At 36.6% G+C, this 23,234-nt stretch overlaps 1 long non-coding RNA gene across 1 annotated transcript in view; it reads left to right on the top strand.

The window, feature by feature from the left end:
- Positions 1–1,920: 1,920 nt before the first annotated feature.
- Positions 1,921–23,234, top strand: part of LOC103100470 (uncharacterized) — a 53,695-nt gene continuing 32,381 nt past the window's right edge. The window contains exons 1-4 of the long non-coding RNA XR_008915543.1: positions 1,921–2,097; positions 2,496–2,537; positions 4,876–4,996; positions 6,316–6,472. This is a non-coding gene — a long non-coding RNA (uncharacterized LOC103100470). The remainder of the gene's footprint in view (positions 2,098–2,495; positions 2,538–4,875; positions 4,997–6,315; positions 6,473–23,234) is intronic.

The raw sequence follows: 23,234 nt of genomic DNA on the forward strand, positions 1-23,234 counted from the left end.
TTAGATTCTGGTGATGTTGGGGGGTGGTGGTGGTTGTAAAGGAGGAGGGTAGCTAACTGTAAGATTTGGAAAATACATCCATCAGTGTCCTTTGTCTTTTCTCCAGCTCTGTGAGCTTCACTTGAAGAATGGAGATTTCTTTTGGGGCCAAGGCCACTGCTAATGGGAGTGAAAAGGACTTTGTAGTGGGCTTGAGGAACTCTTGGCTATCTAAGAAGCCCTAGCTCAAGGACATGGCTACCTATTGTGTTCCAGAAGGCCTTTATTTATGTAGCACCCAGAGGTCTGGACCATTTTCTGTGAGCCTCTGACTCCTTCCAAGTACCATCTTCTCTTGGATCCTTAGGTGGCACTGTTGTATCTTTTGTAAGAAATTCTGCACAGTCATTGGCAAATAGAAATTTCACTATTTAAGGAAGAAAGAAAAAAAAATCATGCCTTGCCTATCTCCTACCCTCTTTCTATTTCCCTCTGACTCCCTCTCCCCTCACCAACCTTCCTTATGGCCATTGTGTTGATAATCTCCTGGGATTGTTTTAAAGCAGTGATTGAGCTTCTTTCTGTCTCAAGGGTGATGGCATTAGGAAGGTCGATTGTTAGTACACTTTTCTAAAGGCTCTTAACACATATTAGGGGTTTCACAAAAGCTTGCTGAATTAAAACACATGAAGACCATTCATTGTCAAGGTCTTTACAACTTTGGTGGGATGCCTCAGTACCTTTGATAATGTGAAGTATTGACCCTTGCAATGGTGGTGATTTGGAGGCTAGATGGAAAGTAGGATGGGGTCATGGAACCAGAGATTTAGAACTGGAAAAGATGTAGAGATCACATATTCCTAAATCCCTTTATTTTAAAGAAGAGAGAGGTGAGACCTGGAGGAGTTAAGTGCATTGCATAGGTTCCCACAGCTAATGAATTTCTGAAGTGTGATTCAAACCCAGGTCTTCCTGACTACAAGTCCAGTGTTCTTTCTATTACACTATGCCACCTCTCATATTGACGGTATCTGACAGTGCAAAAGTCTATCACCGTTTGGTCAGAAGGTAAACTGCCTGGTTGATTGTGAGCCTAAGAAGGCAAATGATACCAATAAGCTTGTTTTAGAGACCCGAATGGGGATTAGGATGGGGAAGAAGAAGTCTCAAGGCAAAGATGCTATTTTGTTTTTGGGTTTTGTTTAAGGACCAGGCAAAGGGGGTTAAGTGACTTGCCCAGGGTCTCACAGCTAGGAAATGTCTAAATTCAGATTTGAACCTAGGACCTCCCATCTCAAGGCCTTGGTTAAGATGATTCAGGAGGTAATCTGAGCATAGAATTCTACAGATTCTCTGTCAATGACTAGAACCAAATTTATATTAATTCTTAGAGTCCTCATTTTTCTTGTAGTCAAATGCCTTCAGAAAATTCCATAGTGAGAACTAGAGTGATTATTATGGGTCAAAGAAGGAAAATACGGAATGGCTACCAAGCCCAAATTACTGTAACAATAAGAGAGAAGACAAATAATCTACAATCTGATACTATTTCTCACTCAGGAAGTGAAACAGATTTGGGCATCAAGAAACTTGAGGCTCTGAAATTCTAGCTCTTGAACCAAGGGTTAGAGATTAAGAAAAATTTTGAAAGAATGATGGGGGAAAACCCTGGGAAAAGGGCAAGGACCCTTGATTGTTCTAGAGTCAGTTAGATTCCCTTTGCAAGTGGACTCCAGCCAGAAATGGTCCAGAACTGGATCCTTTTCCCTCCCTGTGCTACTTTTACTCCCTACCATTTCACTCCATAGTTTCCCATTTTGTGGATGACAAGAATCATTGGAAGTAAGACTAGAGCAGATGCCATTATATTGGATCAAGAAGATATTAAACCTGGACCAAATATTCAGTTGGTTTGAATGATTTGGCAATGATGTGACAGGTAGGATAGGAACATGAGTGAAATGTGGAAAGGAAAATGGGAGAGGAGTCAATTAATTTTCTCTTCTTCTTTCTTTTTGTCAGCCAAGAAATCCGATTTCATCCAAAGCTGACAGATCCAGTCCAGGTGGGAGAATAATGCACTGGCAGGCAGACTAGGAGCAGTGAGGTGTGGGGAAGGTATGATTTACACCATTATCATAGGATCCTAGTGAAGAACCATCTCCCAAACCCTTTCTTTCCCCTCCCTTACGCCTAACCCCAGGAGTTCCTGTCACTCCCCCTCCTGCCATATGTCAGGAGCCATAATGACCCTAACTCCAGGAGTTTCTGTTCACTCCCTCCACCCCAGGAATTCCTGTGCACTCCCTCTACCACAAAAGTGTATAAAAAGCCTGCAAGCCCCAGACTCAGGGCCCAGCCATTTTTAGAGTGCTGAGTCCAAACTACAGTTTGTTTAATAAACTCCTTCCTGTGTGTTACATTGTTGGTCTTGTTTCATCCTTGGGATCGATTAACTGGTCACTTCACTAGGAAAAAATTTAAAGATCATTTATACCAGCATTCTTATCTTCCAGATGAGGAAATGAGAGTGAGACATAAATCTGAGCTCCTTAAAGGTAAGATTGTTTTGGACTTTGTTTCCCTAGCTGACCAGCACAGTGGCTTGCTCACATTGTTCAATGTATATTTAAATGCATTCATATGTGTGTACATCAAAGGATTTTGAGTTGAGAGGGACTATAAATATTATTTAGTTCAACTCCTTTGTTTCACAAAGAACCCAAGCCTAGCAAGGAGAAATGAATTGTCTAAAGTCATACATCTTGGAACTGAAAGAATACTAATCCAAACCCAGTTCCTCTTACTCTAAATCTAAATTTGCCAAATTTCTCTCCTCACCTCCCTGGACTTTCATAGACTGTAAACTTAGGGATTATTTTCAAATTGAGTTTCTAACTTTGTGGCATCACCTTTCTTTGATACTTTCCCTTTTCTTGATCTCAGTCTTCTATTCTGCAAAATAGGTTATATCATAATTATTTATGCTCTGGACAATCCAGGAAAGTTAGTTAATATTTTATGCCACATAGGGAACTTTAGATGAAAGGTCTGAAATGAATATTAGTCTTTTATTATTATTTTAATAGAGACTTATTAAGCTGAAACCCCAGGGAATCATGTCAGAATATATGATTTCCCCTGCCTGATTACATCTTTGAGTTTTGTAAAAGTTTATAATGGGTGAAATAGTACTTAACAGCTTCATAAACCAAACTGTTACGCACATTTAAATGGTCTTCATTCTTATTATCCTAACTAATGAATTTTTCCCGGCATCACTGTTATAGCTGTATGATTTATAAAGATTATATTTACTTTTTCTCCTTATAAGAACATAATGAGACCAAATTGGTTGCTTGTAATCAGACACTGGCCTTCTTCATCTCTTTGGGTTTATTTACAAAAGCTTATTAGAGCAAACGTACGGAGTAATATGCAGTGATAGCTAGGTTTTGCTTAATGATCCCAAACATCCAACACAGAATGCAGATAATGAAATGACAGGCTGATTACAAATGCAGGAAGAAAAGTAAATGCACTCAGGGCCCATTTCTAACGTCCTTACCTAGGCAGAACATCCATTAACATGTTTTATATCAATGATTGGTTTCTGAATGTTTTTATGCATGGAACATTTTGGAGTTGGGCTCAAAAGATCAGGGATGAGTAGTTTTCTTCCCATTTTAGTAGTTTTCTTCACTAAAGTCTTTCAGAGATGACTTAGTGTGGCATAAATGTATACTTAGGCTCTTGAAGCCAATGCTGTTGCAAGTCCTGGAAGACCTAATCCACCTGGAAAGTCTTTAAAAATGGGCCTTGCCATGGACAGTGCCTCTTGTCAGCTGAGGACCATTTCAGCTGGGAAGTTAGCTCATCACCAGAACTTTGGCTCCCAGGCAATTAATCCTTTCAGTTGCTGCAATTCATAAAGACCACTGACCAAGACTTGAAAAGGAGGACACACACAGGCAAAACCAAAGATCTTGTTAAAGTATTTGGGAACACTGGAATAAATGTTATAGAGTGAAAAGAACACTGGAATTGGAAGTCAGTAGATCTGGTTATGCTGGTAACCACCTGTGTTATTTAGGGTGGATCATGTCATCTCTCTGTGCTCAGTTTCTGCTTCAATAAAATGAGAACTGAAGATGCCTGTGTGTTGTTAAAATCCAAAGATTTTTATGATCTTATTTCTAAAGTTCTTCTTCAACATATCATCATTACAAAGAAGAATCCTTTGATTTTTGATGGCTATTTCAGTGGACTAGATGAATGCTGAGCACCAAACTCTAAACCAGGGATTATTTAAAGAAAAAAATTTAGCTTGAAAATTTTTACATGAAAAAATTCAATTTTATTTTATTTTAAAGTCCATATTCTTTCTTTCCCATATCTCCCTTTCATACAATCCTACCCCACTGAGAAAGCAAGAAAACCAAAACCTGTTTCAAATACATATAGTCAAGCAAAACAGATTTCTACACTGGCATGTCAAAAAATAGTATGCCTATTTGGAATTTTGCCCAAAGGGCTTTAAAAGAATGCATGCCCTTTGAACCAGCAATACCACTGATAGGTTTGTACCCCAAGGAGATAAAAATATGGAGATGGTCCTGTTTGTACAAAAATATTTCGGGCTGAACTTTTTGTTAGTGATAAAAAAGTGGAAAATGAGGGGTTGTACCTTAATTGGGAAATGACTGAACAAACTGTGGTATATTATGGTAATGGAATACTAAAAGGAATAATGAACTCTTTAATTTCTATAAGAATTGGAAAAACCTACATGAACTGATACAGAGTAAAATGAGCAGAACCAGGAGAAAATTATACACAGTACTTTGTGTGAAACATTGTGGGATGATCAAATGTAATTGACTTTGCTATTAGTAGGAATACAGTGATCCAGGCCAATTCCGAGGGACTCATGAGAAAGAATGCTATCCACATCTTGAGAAAGAACAGTTGAAAAAGAAATACAGAAGAAAACACATGATTTATCAACTTTTTATGGGTATGTGATTTGGGTTTTGAGTTTAAAAGATTACTCTATTATAAAAATGAATAACATAGAAATAGGTTCTGAGTGATAATACATGTATAACCCATTGGAATTGCTTGTCAACTCTGGGAGAGGGGGAGGGAAGATGAGAGAGACAACATGAATCATGTATTCATGGACAAATATTTAAAAATATTAAAATAAAATATAGAGGTAATTTATTACCATAAAAATAGTATGTCTCAATCTGTACACTAAGTCCGTCACCTCTGCATCTGGAGGTGGTTGACCAGGGGTTCTTTTACTTTTTTTGTATCATAGATCTCTTTGTCTATCTGTTAAAGCCTGTGGACCTCTTCTCAAAAGAATGTCTTTAAATATATAGGATTACAAAGGAAATAAATTATTTTGAAATAGTTATTAAAACAAAACAAAAAAACCCAGGAGTTCTTTACCTTTTTTATTGTAGATCTTTTTGGCTATCTGTTAAAGCCAATGGACCTCTTCTCAAAAGAATGTCTTTAACATATATAGGATTACAAAGGAAACCAATTATTTTGAAATAGTTATTAAAATACTAAAAAAATTTATGAATCTCAGGTTAAGAATCTCAATTCTAGAGGACTCAGACTTTGAGCGTGGGCTCAGAAATAGACCATATATCTATTATCTGAGCACCATCTTAAGTTTAGAGAGGTTTATCACTATGTTGCATATTAGGTGAAGATTTTTTTACAGCTATAGCAGCTCTTACCCATTTGCCATGTGGACTGTTTTCTAGAAAATAGCTTGTATTTTCATACCTTTTTAAGGATTCGTTATAGCAGCAGAAGATTGGTTCTGCCTTTCTTTAGTATACTTGTGCTATAAGGAGGATCATAGATATAGAATACAAGGAAAATATAATTCCTAATAATTTAATCTATGTGAAAAATGGAATGGGTTTGCTTGAAGCCTGGAGGTCTTCTTCCATCCAGCAAAGGTCAATCACCTCCTTGTTGTGTATGATGTAGAAGGAATTTTCCTCTAGGCAAGCCTTGGACTTTGAATCCTTTCCAACTATGTGGTCTGTGGTTTTATGTGATCTCTTACATAATACAGGCTGCAATCTGTATGGTAGAAGGAATACCTCCTTAGATATGATAGAGATGTGAATCTGAGGCTATCCAACTGGAAACAACATATAATACTCAAGGAAAAGGTGGAGGGATGTGGGAGGTGCATCTTTGACCCAGGAAAGTCATGTTAGTTTGAGGACTGAGGTATTTATGTGGAACTTGATGAAATTAAAAGGATGATTTGAATCTAAATTGCATATCTTCTCTCTGTAGCTCATAGTACTGCCTTTATGATGGATAGCTGAAACTCTTCTCTATGTGGATACCTGGATGGTTGACAGCTCCTATGTGTCTGTCAGAAGCCAATAGCCCTCCTTGCCTCCTCCTGGTATACATGGGGGAGAAAGCAATAAAAACATACTGGGACAGAGTAAGTACAAGTAAGTGGGCACAAATCTAGGGGAGAGAAGTAGAGAGGATCAATCAGAGTGAAAGAGTTTTCATCAGTTAGTGAATCATTCCTCCAGATCAAGTCAGATGCCTGCACAGATCAGCAGTGGGTAAGGCTCCAGCACTGATGGTCTTGACAGCCATTTATCTCCACATGTAGAAAGCATTGTTAGAGTGTGGATACTGAAAGGAATGCTTTGCCAGTAATACCACTACTAGGTCTGTATCCCAAAGAGATCAAAGTGGGAAAAGGGGACCTACTTGAAGGGGAAAAGGACTTAATTGTACAAAATATTTATAGCAGCTCTTTTTGTAGCAACAAAGACCTGGAAACTGAAGGGAAGTCTATTAATTGAGGGATGGCTGAACAAGTTGTGGTACACAAGACTAATGGAATACTATAATGCCATAAGAGATGATAAATGAGATGATCACAGGAAAACCTGGAAAGACATTATGAAGTAATGCAAAGTGAAGTGAGCAAAACCAGAACATAGTGTACATAGTAACAACAATAATGTATGATTAGCAACTATTAGAACTCAGTGAGCAGTACAAAGATCCAGGACAATGCCAAGGGATTTCTGACAAAGAGGGATATCCACTGTCAGAGAAGGAATTGATATAGTCTGAATGCAGATTGAAGCATACCATTCTTTACTTTATGTCCTCTGTGAATTTTTCTCTAGTATAAATTATATGTGTCTTCTTGTACAACATGGTGAACATGTGTAGTAAGGGATTTCTAGCAGGGCATAATAAGGAAGGCTGATAGCATGGGATGCTACAAACCAAGATTCCACAGAGCAAGGACTGGATCAACATTCTAAAGCACTGAGAAGCAGAGAGGCAGTTGGGGACTGACAGTTGGGAACTGACTGTTGCCTTCCTAGAAGAAGACAGAGGGAGTGGAGGTGTCTCTTTTTGAAGGGAAAAGACTTTGGAGCTGCCAGGAAATTGGACCATCTTGAAGGAGTAGTTGAGTGAGAGATTACCCCTCCTGAATCCTGTGAGGACTCTTCATCCTGAGACTGCTGTCTGAATCAAAGAAGGACTCTTGGTTGTGAAATTTCTTTGGACCCCTGTTGTTTTTGCCCCTAAAAATCCCTCACTAACTTTAATTATTCTTTTAATTAGTTAGGTTAAGATAATTTAGAAAGTTTAGGGTTTTAATATCTGTGGTGGGGTTAGAAGTAAGGTATTCCCTGATTCCCTTCCATTCCTTTCTCTCTTTAGGTAAATAAACTTTTATATATCTATATCTATATCTATATCATCTATATCTATATCTATATCTATATCTATATCTATCTATATCTATCTATATCTATATCATCTATATCTATATCATCTATATCTTTATCTTTATCTCTATCTCTATCTCTATATCTACATCTACATCTACATCTATATCTATATCTATCTATATCTTGTTTAACCCTTCCTTTTAACCCTCCCCATAACAGTTGGTGAGTCAATAGTTACTAACCTACAAAAATTTGACTTTGGCCAGGGTAAAACAGGGAGATTTCCATTTCATTGTCACTCTTCAGCACTTGGTTGCTTCCAGGGTGCTTGCTCTGACTGACATGGAACTCTCTGATTCTTGCTGGACTCTGAAGGGGATTTAAAAGTTAAAGGCCACTAGCACATGTGTTAGGAAGCCATTTTTTTGGTTGATATTTTAATTGATTTTTTGTTGTTCTGTTCTTTGGTGTTTATTAATATTAATTGAAGTGGACAATAATACAACACATCATATAGTAACTTCATATGCACTGTTAATATCATGTCAAGGGACATGGCAAATGGTGTATTGATTTTCTATGGGACCATTTCCTATTCATCTCTTATGGAATTTTTAAACTATTTTCCCAGTGTTGCTATATGCTTTTAGAATATGAGTGAATGGAACCGGTGATGACATTAACTATAAGATCTGTATTAGCCTATGTGCCTTTGATTTGTATATGTTTGTTTGTATTGTATAAATGTAAATTTGTGTTTTTTGGTGTTGGCCATAGATTGGGAATAATTGTGCTATAGATAACAAAGGATTTTGAGATGAAACAAATGATTATGATTATGAAAGAAAAAATAGATGCAATGGAGTTATGTATGAAAGAGAGGATGATTTTAACCAATGATATTGTGAATGATTTAAAAGATAATGAGGTTAATAAGGAAAATAATGATGGGAAAATTAAGAAATTGTCTAGATTGAAAAGGGAAGAGGCAGAATGCAATAAAAATCAAGCATCATTGTTCCCTAAAAGAGATATCCCTGTTGTGACCCAAGATGAGATATATAAAATCAAAACTCACAAATTATTTACACCTGAAGATTTGGAAACGATTAGACATAGGACCCGGTCCTATTCAGAAGAACCTAATAAGGTAGTAAGAGCATTTCAAAGGGCAATAGATATCTTTGACCCAGATTATGGTGATTTTTATTTATAATGAAGGAATTATTAACAAAAAGGGAAAGAAACAAGTTCATAGAAGAAACAAGGAATGATCCATTATTGACCCCCATAGCCATGAAATTTTCAAGGTGTGGATATGAATTTATCTTGTGATTATGAAATGATGAAAAAAGCCAGAAGGCCAATTATGGGTGTGATGAAGAGACATACTAAAAGACCTAATGCTTGGTCTAAATTTGAGAATATTAAACAGAAATTAAATGAGACACCTACAAATTTCCTTGAGAGAATCACAGAAGTTGCTGAAATAGTCTTAGGCCTGGATGTGTTAGAAGAAGACAAAATTACACACATTAAGAGGATATTTATAAAAAATGCATGCCCTAAGATTAAATTATTCTTTAGAAATAATTGCCCTGATTGGAAAGAGATGGGACTAGAAGAATTAAGGAAAACGGCAACGTATTTGTGTATAGACAATGATGATAAATATGAAGAAAGGGATACAATAATATAGGATTTAAAAAAGTAATTGAGGGATGCAGAAAATAAAGCAAGAGATAGCAAAATAAAGGAAATAAAGGCAGTGGAAGCTCTAAGATCTATGCAACCAATATAAGCCTAGAGAAAGGAGATCTGAACCCCAGAAGTGTTTCTTATATTTTGGACATTTTGTCAGGGAATGTAGGTTCAGGGGACAATTTTCCAGACAACTAAATAGGAATGGTGGACAAAATAGATAGAATAATTATAATAATTGAAGTAATAATAATTGGAATAATAATTATCAAAGGAGAAATAATGTAAACAATTGCCAAAATGCTTGCTGTCAGAGCTCAAGCAACTGATTTGAACACTATGCAAGAGTGGGTAAAAATAGGAGCAAGACTCAAATACAGTCAAGTAGTGAAGTGGGCATAAGGGTGATGAGAACAAAGGGGCATGTTCATTATGAAGGTGTACCCAGATTTCTAAAGTTTTTGAAGTATCAAGGGAAAATGGAGATACGGTTAATGAATTTATAAATAATGTGATTGAAACAAGGAATAATGTAATTAGTATGAATAATTGTGAGGAAAAAGAATATTGTAATGTAAAATTAGTGGAAAATTCTAATGATTGTGAAATGATGGAAAATAGTGAAGAATGTAAATTGGATAAAGATAATGTGATTGTAAATGAGAACAATGATTCCAAGGTAGAGATTATAAAGACCAATGAGAGTAGTAAAAAAGTATTGTATAATAACACATGTATAAACTATATCATGTTTTCTGTTGTCTTGGTGAGAAGGAAGTGGTGGGAAGGAGAGGAGGAATATGGATCGCAGAAATGCAGGAAAACGATTATTTAAAATTGTATTAATGTAAAACACTTTTGTAATTATACTCTGCATCAGATCTCTCATTTTAGAAACGAGGAAACAGACTTACAGGGGTTAAGAGGTTTGTTTCAGGTCATATAACTAATTAGTAGAAAAGACCAGATTTTTACCTCAGTTTTTACTACAAATGCATTTATACTACTCTTCTGTGGTTTCTATGAAGCACTAAATAGTATAGTCCTGTGTTGGTGAATCTGTGGTAACGTGCCTATATCATGTGGCAGGGGGGGCTCTCAGAGCCTGGTCTGTGGGCACATGTAAACCCAGCACAGAGTTTGCCTTACTTCCTTACAGAGGGATATGGGGCTGGACTGTTCCCCTCCTTGTCTCCATGTAGTTTACAGTTTGGGCGCTCAGCCTCTAAAAGATTTGCCATCACTGGGATCTTAATAAGTTCAAGTCTTGCCTTAGATATTTATTAGCTGTATGATCCTAGGCAAATCATTTAACTCTTTTTGCCTCAGTTTCCTCATCTGTAAAATAAGATGGAGAAGGAAACGGCAACCCACTCTGGTATATTTGACAAGAAAATCCCAAATGGGATCACAAACAGTTGGACACAAATGAACACCAACAACAGACATAACAACAAACTATAATTCCCAGGCTTTAAAAAAACTTGTTCAATTCATAGGGTAAACTCATAAGATAGACTAGGTTAGCATTATCATCTCCATTTTTTAGATGAGGAAAATGAGTTCCAGATATGAGATGATATTTTTGAAAATTTTATTTAATTAAGTTAGAATATTTTCCCATGGTTACATGATTCATGTTCTTTCCCTCCCCCAGCCCCTCCCTGTAGCCGAAGCACAATTCCACTGGGTTTTACATGTGTCATTGATCAAGACCTATTTCCATATTATTGATATTTTCTCTAGGGTGATCGTTTAGAGTCTATATCCCCAATTATGTCCCCATTGACCTATGTGATGAAGCAGTTGTTTTTCTTTTTTGCTTCTACTCCCACAGATCTTTCTCTGGATGTGAATAGCTTCTTTCTCATAAGTCTCTCAGAATTGTTCTGGATCATTGCATTGCTGCTAGTATAGAAGTCCATTACTTTTGATTGTACCACAGAGTATCAGTCTCTGTGTATAAGATTCTTTTGGTTCCACTTCTTTCACTCTGTATCAATTCCTGGAGGTCATTCCAGTATGAGATAATTTTTTAACACTTACTTTCTGTTTAAGAACTCATATTGGTTCAAAGGCAGAGGAGCAGTAAGGGTTAAGCCATTGAAGATAAGTGACTTGGCCAGGATTACATAGCTAGGAAGTGTCTGAGGCTAGATTTGAACCCAGGATCTTCCATCTTGGGTTGACTCTATCCACTGATCCATAGATGCAAGATGATTTGCTGAAGATCATCACAGGAGTAGTTAGTAGTAGAGTAAGTACCATATCTTTGTATCTAGACTGGAGAAATTTCTACTTTACCATTAGAACTGCCCTAATGCCAAATGGGCTGCCTGCTCAGAGTTCTCTTGTGTTCTTATGAATTTCCCCTTACTGGAAATCTTCATGCAGAAATCTGATGATCAACATGTGTCAGGAATATTGAAAACTTGATTCATGCTTTGGTTTACCCCCCCGAAACCTTGAAATTCTATTCAATGTAGCCTAATTAAATAAGCATTTATTAGCTTATATATTATTAGTAGTAATATATATTATATGTAATTTTTTATTACATAGAATATATTATTAGCGTATAAATAAGCAATATTCTCTATGTGGAATAGTGCTAGGTAATCTGGTTACAAAGACAGAAAGGGGAAAAATCAGTCCTGTTCTCCAGTAGCTTACATTCAGTTAGAGGATAAAAGCAATACTAGTACATTTTTTACTTTTCCCTAGCAGGAGAGCAAGAGAGGAAGTACATTCCAGACATGGGGTACAGCCCATAGAGGCCACGTCTTAGAATAGCAAGTGGGGACATTTAGCCATAGCACAGAGTAAAGGAAGGAGAATAATATTAAATAAATCTTAAGAGGGTAAGCTGGAACCACAGAAGTTAAGAATTTAAAGAGTTTCTTTAAACAATCAGAGCTCCTAATGCATTCAAAGTTCTATTCCCTTGATATGGGGGAAAAGCTATAATGCAGGTCTTGAGGGGCTTTTTAGGTGCTATCAATCAATCAACCAACATTTATTAAAAACCTATGCTACACCTTGCTTGTTGGTGCTAGGCATTGAAGATACAAAGATGATCATTTCTTTGCCATCAAGGAATTTCCATTCTTTTGAAACAGAGCAGATTAAGCATAAATGCATAAACCTTACTCAGCTTACTGATATGATAGTAGTATTTTCATAACAGAATTATGTTCTTTGTTCTTGTCATACCATGTCTGGAATGTGTTATTGTGATTTCAGTTCTCAACACCATTTCCCAAGCTTTTCATTTTATATAAGGGGAAAGAGAGTTTAGGGAGAAAGATGTGATGGGGGAAGTGATACATGTAAAGTCATACAGAGAATCAGTGCCTAAACCAGGATTAGAATTCAGGTCTCATGATTTCCAGATCAACATTGGATGTTTCTTGAAAGTAATTCGCCTTGTCCTTACAATCTAGAGTCCCTTGCCTCTCCCCCACCCCCTCCACTCTTTTTCTCTTTGGGAAGAGACAATAGCAATGATCAGCAGATCTTGGTTTTGATGGAAGTCATCCAGCTCTTCTGTTGCGACTTGATTAAACTATCCCTAAATGGACAAGCTCATTCCACTGGGGAAGAGGAAAGAAGAACCATACAGTCAATCATCAAACAATGAGTGTCTACCATGTGCTAGGAACTGGAACCATAAAGATGAAAATGAAATAATTCCTTCTCTCAAAGAATTTACATCCTACAGGGGAGACAACTTATACAGCACACCCTCCTATGACTATGTATACAAACTAACCACATATAAAATATATGCAAAATAAAGCCAGGAATGAAGCTGACATTATGATAATAAGATTGCACAAGGCATACTCAATATTATTGAATTGGGTTGAAATGGAAAGTATATTGAATTGAAAAAAAAAAACCCTGACACATAGCACCTTGAATATATCTTCATAAATATTTGTTGAATTATTAGATCAGACCATGTAACAGAGATAAATGATAATTACACTCTAAATGTATAAATACATTCTAAAATACTTTACAAAGTTTCACTGATCTTTAAAATAATATGATGAGGTAACTACTCCAGATAATCATTTGTATTTTATGGATGAAAAAATTGAAGTTCAGAGTTTAAGGGATGTGCCTATGGTCAAAGGGAGGATTTGAAACCCTCAGCTTCCAGACTCTAAGCTCAGAATTCTGCTCACTATGTCATGGAAGGTTTCCTTTCAAAGGTAGAACTAGATTTAGAATCAGATGCTATGAGTTCAATCCTAGCTTTGCCACTTTGTGACTTGGGCACTTCAAGTTCTGTGTCTTAATTTCGTTTCCTGTAAAATGAGAGTTAGACTAGATGATTTTGTGTCCCTGTTTGCTTAAGAGCTTATGACCCATCACTTTAGTATTCAGGTCTTCAAAATAATAAGTTTGGAGTAGATAACATCTAAGATGATCATCTCTAATGAATTTCTATGAATTAAATTGATTTTATTTCCTCCCACCTCTGCCCAAATTTACACAATAGATTCTTTCTCTTTCTCCCTCTCTCCCCCTCTCTCCTCCTCTCCCTTCCTTCCTCTCTCCCTGACCTTCCCCCCTCCTTTTCTCTCTCTCCCTTCTTTTCTCTTTCCCCTCACCATATGCACACACACATTCACACACTTGTACAAAAACACACACAGACACACACTCTCTCTATTTCTTCCCTCTCTGGCTCTAGAAAGCCAATTCCCAGCTTCAATCTTATTCTTATGAATAGGAACCAGGAGCTTGTATGGAGAATGAGAAACTACTGTATCATAGGAAGCAATCACATGGAACACAAAAAGCCATTCAAAGTAATTAAACTGCTCCCATCCCCTTTTCTATATTTCTTTTCAGCTCTGCACTGATGGCCTGTTTATCTTTGCCACCACAAGCAGCAGACGAAAGGGCTGGGCCATTTTCTGCAGCAGTTCTAGGGGAGAGGGCAAAATTAAGACAAACACTTTCATTCTTGGCTGCTGCAGCATCTTCTTGGCTTTTGAAAAGGAGGAAGAAAAACAACAATAATCTAGGAGGGAATGAATGGATGAGTGAATGAATACATTTATGAAGTCTCAGCAAAGAGTCTGTTGGATGATTCTCCAGGAGGTTTAGGGCATGGTTAGTGGTCCAAGGGCAAAGAGTGGACCCTAGGGATGCCCTTCCTCTTACACCATCTTGCCCCTTGAGGAAGGGTCTCCTTTAAAGAAATCTCTAAATTGATGAGTCAGTCAATCACTGTCTCTCTCTTAATCCCAATCCAATCTTTTGTCTCCTTCACTTGTGGAAGTGATTCAGCCTCTCTGCTCCCAGCTGTGCTGAAGCCAGCTAGAAATCTAAGAACTCTGCCTGAGATGGGGAGAGAAGAATCCAACAGATGCTTATGCTATGGAAAAAGGAACAGCAGGGCAGTAAAGCAGGGTCCGACTGGGCTGGGTATTATAGATAACACAGTTCACCTTGTTACCACCAGAACAAATGCATCCTCCCTCCCCAGGAAAACTGAAAAAGAGAGAGCAAAGGTGGACAAAATGTATGCAGTTTGAGGCTTTTCATTCCCCTCACTCTAGGGAGACAGTAGCAGTGGCTATGGAGAAGATGGGAACATGGGGTAGTGGGGTGGGTGGCAGCTAAAAGTTCAGATTCCTGAGGAACAGCTTTAAGTGACTTTCTGACATTTGCTTGGACATCTCTCTCCAGGTACCAGGAAGTGATTTTTGGGTCTAACGCAGGCTTCATTCTGATGGGAAAGTTGAATTTCTCTAGGGAACAGACTTTAGTATAGATCTCTCCAGGAGTAAGAGATCATGGGTTGGGGATGGAGGAGAGAACGTGGCATGATGATGAATATAGAATCAGATGATTTGGGGTTTAAATGCTGGCTTTGCTGTTCACTACCTGACTTGGCAAGGCTATTTCAACCTTTTATGGCTTTGATTTCCTCATCTGTAAAATGAAGGAGTTGTAGTAATTTACCTATTAGGTCCCTTGCAGATTTAAAACTACATATCATAGATTATGGATTAATAAAAAACTTTAAAGATAATCCATTTCTTAAGATTCAGATTATTTCAAAAGACTGATTTTGGGTTAGGATGTCAATTTATTGATTAGGCTAGCATTACAACTAATAAAGAGATAGGTCAGAGGCTCTCTCCAATGACCAAAGACCCCAAACTCCCCTTATATCTCTATAAATAGATTTTTAGGTTATTATTTAGTCCCTTCCTTTAACAAACCAAGACATCCCTAATTGGTAAATAGCTAATTAGGAATTGGTCCATCAAACTATCCACCCCTCCCCATCTCTATGTGATGGATCTTTCCTAGGCAGGAAGAGAATCCTTGTCTCAATCTTCAATTAACCAAATTCTGTTAAAAGGGAATACACTCATTGGGATTCCTAAGGACAAAGAAAATGCAAGAAACAGTAGACTGGATGGTGTTTGTAATTCAAAACTCTGGCACATCAATTTTCTCTAATATACAGGAATCGATTAGGGCCTTTCGTATCTGGAGCCCTGATGTAGGAATTAATACAGTATATGAAAAATAAATTCTCACACACTTGAATCTTCTCATTTTACAGATAAATAACTAGAGATTTCCCTAGTTCACTGAGAGCTGGGATTCAAATATAAGAGCTGAGATACAAATTTATGTCCTCCTACCAAAGATTTCATCTCCTTCCCATTAGCCCTTATGGAAGGGTCTTCTAAAAAGTTTCAAAATTAATGAATGAGTCAGTTAATCACCAATACTTTCTAAGGGCCCAAGACAGTTTTTCTTTCCTGGGTTTCCAGTAGTGCTTGGTTTGTACCTCTTTTATTAATTTATCATGTTTCATTTATCATAAATACTTACTTGAATATTTCAAGGATCTATTGTCACTGGTATGAATGAATGAAAAGCATTTACTAAGCATTTACTATGCAGCAAGGCCTGGGCTAAGAGTTGGGGATAACAGTACAATAAAACAGGAAGACTCCCATTCTCAAGAGCAGACAGTCTAATGGGGGGATACAAAACAAATATTTTTGGAGTCAGGGGAGTGATTTGAGTAGGGATGGAAGCTAGAATTGTCCAGGACACATCAGATGTGTTCTAGCCAAAGTAAATTACTAGGTCTTCCCCACATTTAATATTCCATCATCTTCTTCCATGAATTAACATGAACTATACTTTTCTGAATAAAAGAGGGAATATGGAGGGAATATAAATTCTGGGTACATACATAGAAAAGCCAATTAAATAGGTATAAAGGAGGATAAACCACCAGGCTTGGAGTTGGGAGCACCTGCATTCAAATCTAACCTCAGACTCTTCCTAGCTATGTGATCCTGAGCACTTAACTCTAATTGTCTAGTCCTTGCCACTCTTCTGTGTTAGAACTGATACTAAGACAGAAGGCAAGAGTTTTTTTTTTAAATGTATAAAGGAATGGGGAAAATAGGAAATAAGGTGGATATATCAGAAAGAGAAATTTCACAGACATGCTAGGAACTAAGATGGTAGAGTAAAGGATGCTCTCCTCACCTGAACCACCGTGGCACCCCCCCCCCCCCCCCCCGGACATACATTGTCTCAGAAAAAGGAAAGCAGGAGAAACATATATTCCTGGGGTAAGAAGAAATAGTAGTCCAGGGAACACAGCCTCTGTGGAAACTGGAATGCCAGTACCCTACCCCCTCTACAGAGCAGAGAAGAACCCCAACAGATAGATAAGAGAATGGAAAAAAATAACTAGAAAAATGAACAAAAGTCAAAGAAAAACCCTGACTGCAGAAAGTTACTTTAATGACAGAGAAGATCCAACTATGAACTCAGAAGAGGACAGCAATGCCAAAAAGGAAAGAGGAAACCTCAAAGGAAAGTGTGAAAGGAAATGACCTGGAAAAAAGATACAGGAGAAATAATCTGAGAATTCATTGGAATATCTGCAAGCCATGATGAAAAAAAAAAAAAGAGCCTGGACATCATATTATGAGAAATCATCAGGGAAAATTGCCTTGATATCCTGGAGAATCTAAGAAATTAAAAAAAAATAAAGAAAATATTTTGGAAACCTTCCTTAAGCTTTAACAAAAGACTATTTCTCTGGCATTTCAGATTATTATTATTATTATTTTTTAATTTTTAAAACATTATTTTATTTGGTCATTTTCATACATTGTTCATTGGAAATAGATCATTTTCTTTTCCTCCCCCTAACCCCCCTAACCCCTTCCCTAGCCGACCCACGATTCGTCTGGGTATCGCATGTGTCCTTGCTCTGAACCCATTTCCTTGTTGTTGGTATTTGCATTAGGGCGCTCATTTAGCATCTCTCCTCGATCATGTCCCCTCATCCTCTGTAGTCAAGTAGTTGCTTTTCCTTGGTGTTTTTACTCCCTCAGTTTGTCCTCTGCTTGAAGACAGTTTTTTTTTTTTTTCCGTAGATCACTGCAGGTTGTTCAGGGACATTGTAAAGCCATTACTGGAGAAGTCCATTACGTTCTCTTGTACCACAATGTGTCAGTCTCTGTGTACAATGTTCTCCTGGTTCTGCTCCTTTCACTCTGCATCATTTCCTGGAGGTTGTTCCAGTCTCCATGGAATTCCTCCACTTTATTATTCCTTTTAGCACAATAGTATTCCATCACCAACATATACCACAATTTGTTCAGCCATTCTCCAATTGAAGGGCATCCCCTCATTTTCCAATTTTTTGCCACCACAAAGAGTGCAGCTATGAATATTCTTATACAAGTCTTTTTCCTTATTATCTTTTTGGGGTGCAAACCCAGCAGTGCTATGGCTGGATCAAAGGGCAGACAGTCTCTTATCGCCCTTTGGGCATAGTTCCAAATTGCCCTCCAGAATGGTTGGATCAATTCACAACTCCACCAGCAATGAATTAGTGTTTCCACTTTGCCACATTCCCTCCAGCATTCATTACTTTCCTTTGCTGTCATGTTGGCCAATCTGCTAGGTGTGAAGTGATACCTCAGAGTTGTTTTGATTTGCATCTCTCTGATTATAAGAGATTTAAAACATTTTTTTTCATGTGCTTATTAATAGTTTTGATTTCTTTAACTGAAAACTGCCTATTCATGTCCCTTGCCCATTTTTCAATTGGAGAATGGCTTGATTTTTTGTACAACTGGTTTAACTCTTTATAAGTTTGAGTAATTAGACCTTTGTCAGAGGTTTTTGTTATGAAGATTGTTTACCAATTTGTTGCCTCCCTTCTAATTTTAGTTACGTTGATTTTGTTTGTACAGAAACTTTTGAATTTAATGTAGTCAAAATTATTTATTTTACATTTTGTGACTCTTTCTATGTCTTGCTTGGTTTTAAAATCTTTCCCTTCCCAAAGGTCTGACATGTATACTATTCTGTGTTCATCTAATTAACTTATAGTTTCCTTCTTTATATTCAAGTCATTCACCCATTCTGAGTTTATCTTGGTGTAGGGTGTGAGGTGTTGATCCAAACCTAATCTCTCCCACACTGTCTTCCAATTTTCCCAGCAGTTTTTATCAAATAGTGGATTTTTGTCCCAAAAGCTGGGGTCTTTGGGTTTGTCATAGACTGTCTTGCTGAGGTCATTTACGCCAAGTCTATTCCACTGATCCTCCTTTCTGTCTCTTAGCCAGTACCAAATTGTTTTGATGACCACTGCTTTGTAATATAGTTTGAGATCTGGGACTGCAAGGCCACCTTCCTTTGTATTTTTTTTCATGATTTCCCTGGATATCCTTGATCCTTTGTTCTTCCAAATGAACTTTGTTATGATTTTCTCTAATTCAGTAAAAAAGTTTTTTGGAAGTTCAATGGGTATGGCACTAAATAGATATATAAGTTTGGGTAGGATGGTCATTTTTATTATGTTAGCTTGTCCCACCCATGAGCAATCAATGTTTTCCCAATTGTTTAGATCTAGTTTTAATTGTGTGGAGAGTGTTTTGTAGTTGTGTTCATATAGTTTCTGTGTTTGTTTTGGCAGATAGATTCCTAAGTATTTTATATTGTCTTGGGTGACTTTAAATGGAATTTCTCTTTCTAATTCTTGCTGCTGAACTGGTTTGGAGATATATAGAAATGCTGATGACTTATGCAGGTTTATTTTGTATCCTGCAACTTTGCTAAAGTTGTTGATTATTTTGACTAGCTTTTTGGTTGATTCTCTAGGATTCTTTAAGTAAATCATCATATCATCCGCAAAGAGTGACAACTTGGTCTCCTCATTGCCAATTTTAATACCTTCAATTTCTTTTTCTTCTCTAATTGCTATGGCTAGTGTTTCTAGTACAATATTAAATAATAAAGGTGATAATGGGCATCCTTGTTTGACTCCTGATCTTATTGGGAAGGCTTTGAGTTTTTCCCCATTGCAGATGATGTTTGCTGATGGTTTTAGGTATATACTGTTTATTATTTTTAGGAAAGGCCCTTCTATTCCTATACTTTCTAGTGTTTTCAATAGGAATGGGTGTTATATTTTGTCAAAGGCCTTTTATGCATCTATTGAGATAATCATGTTATTTTTGTTGGTTTGCTTGTTAATATGATCAATTATGTGGATGGTTTTCCTAATATTCAACCATTCTTGCATTCCTGGTGTGAATCCTACCTGGTCATAGTCAATAACCCTTGTGATGACTTGCTGGAGTCTTTTTGCTAGTATCCTATTTAAGATTTTTACATCTATATTCATTAAGGAGATTGGCTTATAGTTTTCTTTCTCTATTTTTGACCTACCTGGCTTTGGGATCAGTACCATGTTTGTGTCGTAAAAAGAATTTGGTAGAACTCCTTCTTGGCTTATTCTGTCAAATAGTTTGTATAGTATTGGGGTTAGCTGTTCTTTGAATGTTTGATAGAATTCATTTGTGAATCCATCTGGACCTGGGGATTTTTTCTTAGGGAGTTCTTTGATGGCTTGTTCAATTTCTTTTTCTGATATGGGGTTGTTTAGGTAATTTATTTCTTCTTCTTTTAGTCTAGGCAATTTATATTTTTGTAAGTATTCATCCATATCACTTAGATTGCCATATTTTTGCCATATAATTGGGCATAGTAGTTTTTAATGATTGCCTTGATTTCCTCTTCATTAGAGGTGAGGTCTCCCTTTTCATCTTGGATACTGTCAATTTGTTTTTTTTCTTTCCTTTTTTTAATTTGACTGACTAGTACTTTGTCAATTTTATTTGTTTTTTCAAAGTACCAGCTTCTAGTCTTATTTATTAAATCAATAGTTCTTTGACTTTCAATTTTATTAATCTCTCCTTTGATTTTTAGGATCTCTAATTTAGTCTTCATCTGAGGGTTTTTAATTTGTTCACTTTCTAGTTTTTTAATTTGCATGCTCGGCATTTCAGATTATTAACTTTTCCAACATTTTTTCTGACATTTAGAGATCATCAGATGAATTCAAATTATATTCTCTATTAAAAATTTTTTGCATTTACCCATATTTACAAATTTTACTTATTCTTAAGCAAGCACCCTTCTGCTTTTCTACATATAAGTAGATCAAAGGTTATTAGTTTTTATATTTCATTAATTCTTTTGGCAGTCTGGTGAGGTCTATGTATCAAAATAATGACCCTGTTCTCAGAATAATGTTATTAAATGCAAAGAATTATAAAGGGTAACAAAATAAAACAATGATGGGGAAAGGGGACCTTAAGTTTTATAGCCAACATTTGTCACCTTTCCCTTCTAATACCAGTTCCATAATGAACACACATAATAAATAGAGAAGTCCAGTATCCACATCATAGCAAAACAAATCAGCGTAGGTATACATAGGAGAATATATACCAGACAGTATAAAGTGAAACATTTCTCACATTGTGAGACAACTTAGCTCAACCAGAAAGGAGTGTTCTTGAAACTCCCCAAACTTTCTATTGTAGGTATTTGGGAAAAGGGACTATGGAGATTTCTGGTTGCTCTTATGTCTTCCCAAAGTTGTTTTTGTTTTTTTCTTTCCTTCAAAAACTTGGTGAAGGGTTAACCTCTTCCATCAGGAATCCAGAAAAACCCAAAGCAACCCACTGTTTAAATAGTCCTGAAGAAGATTTAATTCTTGATGAGTACTCAAAGGGGACTGGCCTTGAAGAGTTTCAAAGGGAAGGCTGGCTCTGTAGAGTCCCAAAAGGGGACTGACAGAATTTGGATTTCTCTTACCTCTCATTAACTCCAACCTATCCTTGACACAGGACAAGGTTTTTATCCCTTTCAATAAGGAGATAATATCATGGCAATGGGCTTTAGTAAATAGATAAAGTGACTATTACTATTTCTGCAAGGTTTCGTTGAATCAAAATGGTTGCCACAGTAAAGTGCTTAAATTTGTCCCTTTTCTCCTTGGTATAAGAATTTTATGTGACCAGTGCAGGATCACTGTTTATTTACAACAGATTTTTTTTTTAAAGAAAAATTATCTAGGCACATCTCTCCCATCTTGTACTTGTCAAGTTGCTCTTTTTGAAGTGAGAGATTTTATATTTATCCCTCTGAAATTTCATCTTCCTAGATTCAATCCTACATCCTAGCCTGTTGAGATTTTTTTGGATCCTGATTCTGACATCTAGATTCTTACCTATCCTTCCCAGCTTTGTGTTATCTGAACATTTGATAAACATGACAAGCCACCAATAAAATTTTCACCTAAGCTATAGATAAAAATGTTAATTTTCACAGAGCCAAGCATAGATTTTTGGGAAACTACCCTATATTTCTCTTTCCAAACTACTCTAGGAAACTGGTTATTTAAGAACGTTCTTCCTCTAGTTGTCAAAGTATATCTACAGGCTATTTTCAAAAGAAGAAATTCAAGTGATCAACAATTGTATGGAAGAATGCTCCAAATCATTATGAATTAGAGAATTTAAATTTTGAAAATTTCATACTGGTATATGATTGGTGGAGTAATTGGTCTAGATTTTTGGAAAACAATTTGGAACTAGGCCCAATGAGTCATTAAATCATGCATTCCCAGAGATGAAACTATTAAGTTTATATCCCTAAAGAGGCCAAAGAAAGCAAAGATCCATATGTACAATATATTTATTACAATTGGAGAATAGTTGAGCAAGCTACAGTTTATGAGTATAATGGAATAAGAAATAATGAAAAACATAAATTTGGATAAATTGAGAAGAACTGTATAAATTAATGCAGATTGAAGAGAATTGGAACAATTTATACAGAAACAATAGATAGTAAAGAAAAATAACCTGGAAAATCTTAAGAACTCTGATCAATGTAATAATGTAATAATGACCACAACTACATTGAACTGATGATGACTTATGCTACTTATGCTATACAACTCTTAACAGAGGTGTTACAACTCCAAAGTTCAGAGATATATGTATATATGTATATGTGCAGATGGCTGGATGGGTAGATGGATGAACGGATGGATGGGTGGATGGATAGATAGATTAATGATAGTTGTTGTCCTTCATACTCAAAGAGGGACTAATTTGACTCCACTGGATGATGTCTTTTGATGTATTCTTTTGGCCTGTATTTTTAAACACTTACCTTCTGTCTTAGAATCGATATTGTGCATTAGTTCCAAGACAAAAGAGCAGGAAGGGCTAGGCAATGAGGTTTAAGTGACTTATCCAGGGTCACAAAACTAGGAAGTTTCTGACGTCAAATTTGAATCCAGGACCTCCTGTATTTAGGACTAGTTCTTAATCTACTGAGTTACCTACCTGTCTTCTGACATGACCAATTTTTGAAGACCCTGTGCTAATTTCTTATAACCACCACTAACCTTTT

Source organism: Monodelphis domestica, chromosome 1 (genome assembly GCF_027887165.1).
Source record: "Monodelphis domestica isolate mMonDom1 chromosome 1, mMonDom1.pri, whole genome shotgun sequence".
In the NCBI taxonomy this organism is placed as follows: Eukaryota; Metazoa; Chordata; class Mammalia; order Didelphimorphia; family Didelphidae; genus Monodelphis; species Monodelphis domestica.